Here is an 8325-nt window from a genome sequence, read left to right as displayed (position 1 = left end):
TCCCCTGGAACTGGAGCCAAGTTCGTAGCCGCCACGTGGGTGCTAGGAATCGAGTCCAGGTCCTCTGTAAGAGCAGTCAGTGCTCTTAACCGCTGAGCCATCTCTCCAGCCCCCACCGGCATTCTAAAATAGTTCGTACACGTCTGTAATAAACACTCAGCCTCGGTGTTAGCGCCACCGCGCAGAGCACCCGCAGCCCTAACGCCGGAAGTGGACTCGGAAGTGGAGACCTATCCACCCCGCCCGCGGCCTGCTGGGACTTGTAGTTCGGGTGATAGACGCTGCTACGGAGTCCTGCGTTTCCAGGTGTGGCACTGCCAGGGAGGTGAGCAGGGCTGAGCTGGCCCAGGGGCGGGCAGAGGTGCCCCGGTCATGGTGGGGCGTGGGGCAGGGAGGAGGCCTTGGCTTGCGGGGCGCGGAGGCTGCGGGAGCGGCCGAGGGCCCCACGTGTGTCTGCGGCGCGTTCCCAGCTGTCCGCTGCAGGGCCAGGCCCACGGAGGTCACGGCCCCACGCAGAGCAGGCCGTGCCTCCGAGGACCGGGACTTCGTAGTCGGCCTTCTCCATGCCGGTCAAGTCACTGGTCTTACTCCCAAAATGGTATGAGTAGACAGTAGACGTTAGGGGCTCTTGAGAGAGACCCCCCCAAGAGACCTCTGAGAGGTACCGGGATGCGTTGTGCATCCCCAGTGAGAATAAGGTCAGGGAATGGGTCTTGGGTAGCTGAAACAGATGCTTAGAGACTATGCGTAGAACCTGAGAACTCCCCCTCAAACCAGAACATCCGGGCAGAAATTGGGAAGCGTGAGGAGCCAAGCACATGTTAGAGCAGTGTCTTTGGAAGAATCTGCCCTTCCCTAAGAATATGACCAAGTTCCAGGTGATTTGGAGTTTCTTTCGCCAAAACATGCCTTATCTCTGAGACTAGACACAACTTCTCTTTCTTGGAACAAAGATGGGACATGAACATTAGTTTAGTGCCTGTCTAGAGCCAGACCCTTCTCTATACTGTGTGTTATTTTTCTCTTTATTGTTAAGCTTCATTGTGAAGTGGGGCATTTTATACATAGGGCACTGGGTGAGCAGATGGTATCACCAGGCTCTGCACAGGTGTCTGCTGAAAAAAGTTCCACCTTAGTTTTCAGTGTATTGCTTTGCCATGAATTTGGTCCTCAAAGCATCCAGCTGTGCTCATCTGTTGAAAGACCCCATAGGGCACCTTTGCCCGAGTCTCTCCAAGTTGGCCTTTTCCTACCAGATATTTCACACGTGTGTTAATTCTTCATTTCTAGGCCCAAAATACCTGAGATAATCAGTTTGTAAGGAGAAAGATACATTTTAGCTCCCTGTTTCTGTCTGTGACCACTTGACTCTACTTTAGGCCTGTGTGATGGAGGAGTTGTTATTTACCTCCTGTGGGAAAGGACCTGGATCCCAGTATCATCATTAAGGGCATACACCCAATCACCTAAATTCCTTCTACTGGGTCCTACCTCCTGAAGATTTCACTGCTTTCCAGTAGTGTCAGGGGTTGGCAATCAAGCCTTTAGCATACCAAGATCAAAACTGTAGCTTGTTGGAAGTCATTCAAAGTTACTGTATGCCTAGTCTGATGCTAAAATGCCTTTGGGAAAACAAGATTATAAACTGTAGGTGCTTTTCTTCAAAGAATGTGCCCTCTTGATATCATGTGTATACAAAAAGAACACATCTGATGGTTAGACTTGACTGATCATTTGATTGGATTGGGAATTTCTAGGAATCAGTGAAGCATACTTCTGAGTCTGTGAGGGCACTTCCAGAGATCATATGGTAAGGGCTCTGGCCTAATGAATAACTCATTGATGGATTCAAAGCTTGAGACAATCTGGAGGTGGTAGACTATGGAAGACTGTAGAAAGGAGGGAGGGAGGGGATCATTACCCCTGAAGTTAAGCTGAATTTCTCCTGCTCTACCTGTTCCTCCTCTTCCTTCTTCTTCCTCCTCCTCCTCTTCTTCCTTAATAAGATGATTGCAGTGGTTTGAATGAGAATGTCCCCCATAGGCTCCAAGTATTTGGACATTTTGTCCCCAGTTGGTGGTGCTGTTTTGGGAGGTTTTAGAAGGTGTGGCCATGCTGGAGGAAGCATGTCGTTGAGGGCAGGCTTAAAGATTTCTTAAGCCTTGCTGGATCTCGATTTGCTCTCTGCTTCCAGTGCCTTCTTGAAGATGTGAGAGCTTAGTTTCTGCCACCATGCCTCCCCACCATAATGGACTCTTGCCCTTTTGGAACTTTAAGCTAAATAAACTCTTCCTTTTATAAGTTCCCTTGATCATAGTGTTTCTATCACAGCATAATACAATGATGTTTTGGTATGTTTTCCAGACTGGCCTCAAACTCCAGGGCCCAAGCGACCTCCTGCCTCCACCTCCAAGTAGCTAGCAGTACATGCCACCATGCCTGGCTCAGGCTGGATTTTAAAGGGGGGATGGGAATGACTCAACACCACAAGCAACAACAGGTCAGCTTTTTGCTTAGCAAATATAGCCATTGCACAGGAAAAGACCATGAATACTTACAAGAATCTGTTTACATAGCGGACAGTAAGCTCCCTCAAGGTACTGAGAGATTGAAGAGTAATTGAGGACTTCACAAGAGATTAACATTTACAGGGTCCTGGTTCAGTGTATTTTCTTCCCTTCTCTCTGTTCCATGATGATTATGTATTCGGTGTTGATCCACTTGTTAATAATAACTGCTACAGTAAACTTTGATGTTCTAGTATATGTTATGGAAATACCTTTTTGAGGCTCGAAAAATGACTCAGCAGGTAAAAGGTGCTTGCCGTCAAGGCTGATGACCTGAGTTCAGTTGCTGGGACCCACGATGCGGAAGGAAAGAGCTAACTCAAGTTGTCCTCTGATCGCCACACACATTGCGGTAAGCATGTATACACAGACACACACACACACACACACACCTCTCTCTCACATGAAAAAAAATTTAATTTTTTTAATTTAATAACTTCTTTTAATTTAAAGAAAGGGCTTTACTTTACTGGTACTTTTCTGTGTACCAGAGTTTGTCCATGACTTCTGCTGAAAGGCTGAAGCCCCAGACTAGCCTCTTCCGCCTGTGACCTTTGGTGAATCCTTTCATCTGTGTGCACCGTGACTTTCTCATCTGTAAAATGAGGATATTTTGATGCTTTTTAGGCTCTCTTTGAGTTGTATCATTTCATTATTCATTTACCTTGAAGGTTTGTCACTTAGATTCCAGGTCTGTTATGCTGATTGCTATGGGTGTAAAGACTGGGTGAACATGCCTGGTCATTCCAAATCTTACAGCCAACTGTAGCAGAGTTGTGTCAGAGATGCTGTGATGTCACAAAGGAGGAGGCACCTGGCTTGTCCTAATTCAGAAAGGGGCTTGCTGATTGTCCTGAGGCTGAAAGTCCTAGAATGGATGGGAGGAGTCTCATCAATGAGCAGAAGCAGAGCTATGCCAGTGTTGGAGGATTCTGGGTAATCCAGTGAGACCTAGCGCTTCTCAACTTCCTCATCACTGTTTCCCACCCTAAGTCAACTGCTGGTTACAGAAGGAGAGGTCTGACAAGGAAGTGCCATCTATGAAGACCTGTCTGTAGCTCTGAGGATCAGTTTGACATTTGTCTACTAGGAATATGAAAATGCTGGTATTATCACCCTCCTCTTCAGTTAGCCATAAGACACTGAGTCCACCTTCCCACAGTAAGCAGTCATTCCATCTTGGGGTGACCCATTAGCTCCACAGACGGTACAGGGCAGACTATCGCTGTTCAGAGCCTTGCTGTCCCAGCTTTGTCCTGCAACAGGAGCACTGTCTCCTTCCCCATTGTCCCTTCCTCAGCCTCTCATCTTGTTTCTCAGCTTGGAATTTTCAGCCAACTACACAGGTGGTGGTCCACTCATATCCTTTCTGTTCTTGGTGTGCAATTCTCTCTGCTACTTTATTCATAGGATCTTAAAAACTAATGTCTCTGACTTTGGATTGAGAAGTGATAGTTTGTACTACAAAGCCTTGGTAATGGGGGTGGAGAGATAACTCAGTGGTTAAGAGTGCTTACTGCTCTCTCCGAGGACCCGAGTTCAGGTCCCTCACCCGTCTCAGGTGGTTCAAAACTGCCTGCAGCTCCAGGGAATCCTGCACCCTCTATTGGCCTTCTTGGGTACCACACACATGTGCACATACACATAAGTAAGACATTTTAAAATATTTTAACTTTGTAAAGAGTTATTGTGGTCTGGGTTGAAAAATACGAGGGTCTTATGAAGACAGTATCAGGTAATGAGAGAGAGAAAAAAAAACAGTAGAGATTTAGGTGGCAGAATTGGCAAGATCTCAAGTGGTCTAATTGTTGTTGAGGTAGTGGAAGCCTAGTAGGAACTGGTGGGAAATGAATTAAAAATAAAGAGCAGAAAAAAATAATTGATGGATTTAAGTCTTTTAAGAGAGAAGCAAGAATTTAATATAAACTTCACAGGGAGAGGTTACCTTGAGCAGAAAGAAGCCTTTTTTCCTGAGGTCAGAAAGTAAAGGTCTGATTGAGCGAAATGACAGGTCAGCTTTTTTTAAAGTGCCAGGGATGGATCCTCGGCCTCATGCTTGCTTAGCAAGCACGGTGTTACTGCTCTGTACTCACAGAGCACAGAGATCTCTGCTTCATATCCACTGGGCTGTGCTTTACTGGAGCGTGTCTGTTAGAATCAGAGTGGTCCGTTGTCGTGCTTGGGGCTTGCAGGCTTGTCTTGCCCAATCTTTCACATAGAGCAGAGAGGCTGGCCTTGAAGGGAGGGCTTGAAAGAAAACCACCACTATCCCTGTTTTTACCTTCTCCACTGGTGACTAGTTTCGCAAGCCACATCTCTCCTGAGGAGAGTTAGTGGTGCCTCCTCAGCCTCAGGTGAAAATTGTCTTAGCTAATCCATTGTAAAAGACAGCACTGCCCTCTAATGAGATAGCTATTGAGCACTTCCCTGGCACACAGGTGAACTTTGGGTACCATTTTGCTCCAATCTGGGTGTTGGTCTGGATTAGATGATCAAGAAAGAACTTTTCTGGAGAGGCAACAGTATGGCTGAGACATAAATATTAAGGAACCAAGTAAGTGTGAGATGTGGAAAAAGAACATTCTAGGCAGAGGGACAGCTAGTGCAGAGGCCCAAGGTTGAGAAAGAGTTTGACCGTTCAGGGACCTGCATGGTCTCTGGGGTCAGCTGCCATCATAAGAGAGGAGTAGTTAGGTTTGGGGAGTGGAGGTAGCGGGGTCCAGGATGTCCGAGCTCTGTAGGTGAAAATGAAAGGTCTGGGTTTTAATGAAGTTCCTGAAAAGCCTTGCGCATGTCTTGTGCCTGCTCTGGTTTGTTTTTAAAGCTCACCCTGGCTACTGTGTGGGAAACTCGTTTGTTGGGGCGAAAGATAGAAACAGCATTTGGAAGGAGGGTGGAGATGAGGTGATGGCAGCCAAGGCTGCAGCAAAAACGGTGTGGGATGGAGATGTGGGCAGTCGCAGATGTGTCTAGGGGAGTGAAGGGCAACGTGGAGGTCTGAAAGTAAAGAGAGCTGAGAATCAAGTCTGAACTAGCTTGGAGTCTGGATTACAGTTGGTGAGAGGAGGCAGATACTGGCACAGAAGCGATTAGGAAAAGTGACATCTTCAGGGTCATGGTGGGAACTGGGTGGAAAGGACAGTAGAAGACAGGAAAAGTTGGTGTCCCTGACAGCTGACAGCTTGGGTGTGGATGGGCTGAATGGAAGCAGCAAGGTGTCTGGGAAGGAAAGGATTCGGCAAACTGGACGCACTCACCCAAACCCTGAACTGTGTGTTATTTCTTCCTCTCCTTCCCAGTGTGGTCAGCCCCACTCTCCCTCCAGGTCAATTGTGTGGTAGTTGATGGTTGTGTAATAGGGCACCTTCTTGACCATAGCTATGCCGTGTTAAAGTTTAGGCTGACTCTAGTCTCTGAAATTATCAGAAAGTTGGCCCAGGATATGGGAACACATGCAAGCCGGACCCTGGTTGTCCTGGTAACAGGTCAGACATCCTCTAACCAGTTTAAGGGTCCATAAAGAGGGGGCCTCTATAGTTTCTCTGTAGGAAAAGTATCCCACAACATTTAGAGGTTCCTAGATACAGTTGCTATACAACAAACCACCCCCAGAGGGAACTTTGTGACCAGTAAAGATAAAAAGAGCCATAGTGCTTAAGCTTGGTGGTGCACTCGGACCCTTTAGGAAAGTGTAGCCTGGCCGTGTAGCCCAGCTGTAATAAATCTTTCTTTCTTTCTCTAGACTCACCTGTGTGTGTGTTTTTTTGTTTGTTTGTTTGTTTGTTTGTTTGGGGCATTTGTGGATCCCAGACTAGTACCCGTTGCAGAAGGACTTGCCTTATATTTTAGGATGGACTACTATTCGCAGTTTGTGGACTTCCTGAAGAAGGATGGCATCACCTGGATGGGCCTCTCTAGAGGCCTGGCAGAGCTGGGGTAGAGGTAAAAAGCGAGGAACTTGGCCTTGCTGAGTATGATACAAAACCCAGGTGCTGTGAGAGGCCTTGTTTCCTAATCTCCTTTTAGCCCAGAAGGATGCTTTCCAATGTCCTATGCAGCTGAAGAACGCTCTTTGGTAAGAACTAAGAATGCTGCCTTTACTGCATTGTTCCAGAACCCAGACATTGAGTGGATGGGCTATGGGCAGGAGGACTGGGGACTGATGGAGTACTGTATAATCATCCAGGCCTTTCATGTTTCCCAGATGCGATCTCACAGTTGGAGCAAAATGAAGATTATTACATAGCAGGGAACAAACTCCAAAGAACATCAGGCATCGTGGCAGTTTACAGAGCCGGGCTAATCCTTGGAGTGCCTTGCCAGATGTTCCAGGAATTCTCTGAAAGTTCTTTGGTGCATGTAGGATGCAGGGATTGTGGCACTTTCTGTGGCACTCACCTAGGTTGATTTAATCTTATCTATGCTTCTGAAGGCTATGCTCTCTCCTTTCGTACTTTTTTTTTTTTTTTTTGCTCCAGCTGGCCTAGAACTTGCTTTGTAAACCAGGCTCAACTCACTGAGGCTCACCTGAGATTAAAGGTGTATATCACCACACCCTCTGTCCTCTTTTCTTTTCCCAAATTTTCCACACAGTGATTTTATCCCATCTTTGGTTGGACCTCACTGAATATCTTCACACCTTGCATTATCTAGTTCCCACTGTTAGACATTCAGGGATTTCCTGTGTACCATTTACTTATGTACCGTGTTAAGTTTTCCCTTGCCCCACCCCAAATCAATTCTGACCCCTGACCCCACCTAGGTCAGTTTATTGAGAGAATGTGTGCTACATGTTGGGACTTGTATAAAGAGCTACTGTATATTTTAAAAGGCTCAGCTCCCTTTTCTGCCTCAATAATCGTCATGTTGTGACATTACTAAGCCACATTACAGTTATACCTGAATAAACAGCCTGACTCTTAACTTTAGGCGGACCTGAACTCAGAGGACACCCATTCCTCTAGATGTCCCCTGGAACTGTGCTCTGAGGCCCAGCTTCACTCAGACTTTTATTCAAAACCCTTTCTCCAGCATCAACTTGGACCCACCCTCACCCTAGACAATCTTGCCTTCTGATTCCTAGGCCTAAAGTATCTCATGCACACAATGGCAAGCATTCTTATTTCTCACTGCTTTCAATGAGGATATGAATGTGAATACACTGCATTCAGCACCTTGGTACACTAATTCAGGCATACCACATTGGTGCACCTTCTGGGGTGGAGGGCAAAGTGAGATCCCAAGGGGTCAAGGTTATAAGCCCAGGTCACAAGAGTACATGGCTCAATGAGCTTGTCTACATTATAAACAGTAGCTTTTTGGAGAGATAGCTCAACAGTTAAGAGCACTGGCTAGGGGCTGGAGAGATGACTCAGCAGTTAAGAACACTGGTTCTTGCAGAAGACCCGGGTTTGAATCCCAGCACCGAAATGGCAGCTAACAACTGTCCATAACTCCAGTTCCAGGGGATCCAACAGTCTCTCTGTCCTCCACGGGCATTGCACGACATGGGTTTACCTACATGCAGGCAATACACGCATACACATAAAATAATAAATAATAAATTTTTTTTTTAAAAAAAAGCACTGACTGCTCTTGCAGAGGACCTGGGTTCGATTCCTATCTGTAATTGCAGTTCCAGGGGCTCTAACCCCCTCTTCTGACCGCAGGCATTGCACGACATGGGTACATTTACATACATGCAGGCAATGCACTCATATACATAAAATAAAAATAATAAATGAAAAAACATTTTAAA

General features: G+C 46.5%; 1 long non-coding RNA gene across 2 annotated transcripts; it reads left to right on the top strand.

The window, feature by feature from the left end:
* The first annotated feature begins 269 nt into the window (after positions 1 to 269).
* Positions 270 to 7876, top strand: LOC115072646. 2 transcript variants are annotated; one of them, XR_003851681.1, is made up of 4 exons: positions 270 to 325; positions 2807 to 2919; positions 6417 to 6642; positions 6772 to 7876. It is a non-coding gene; the product is annotated as an uncharacterized LOC115072646 (long non-coding RNA). The 2 variants fall into 2 exon arrangements; XR_003851682.1 differs by having other exon boundaries at positions 287 to 325; positions 2810 to 2919.
* Positions 7877 to 8325: the final 449 nt, after the last annotated feature.

Source organism: Nannospalax galili, unplaced genomic scaffold (assembly GCF_000622305.1).
Source record: "Nannospalax galili isolate Female #2095 unplaced genomic scaffold, S.galili_v1.0 scaffold643, whole genome shotgun sequence".
NCBI lineage: Eukaryota > Metazoa > Chordata > Mammalia > Rodentia > Spalacidae > Nannospalax > Nannospalax galili.
The sequence above is the reverse complement of the archived record's forward strand: the minus strand, read 5'-3'. Positions and strand labels throughout refer to the sequence as shown.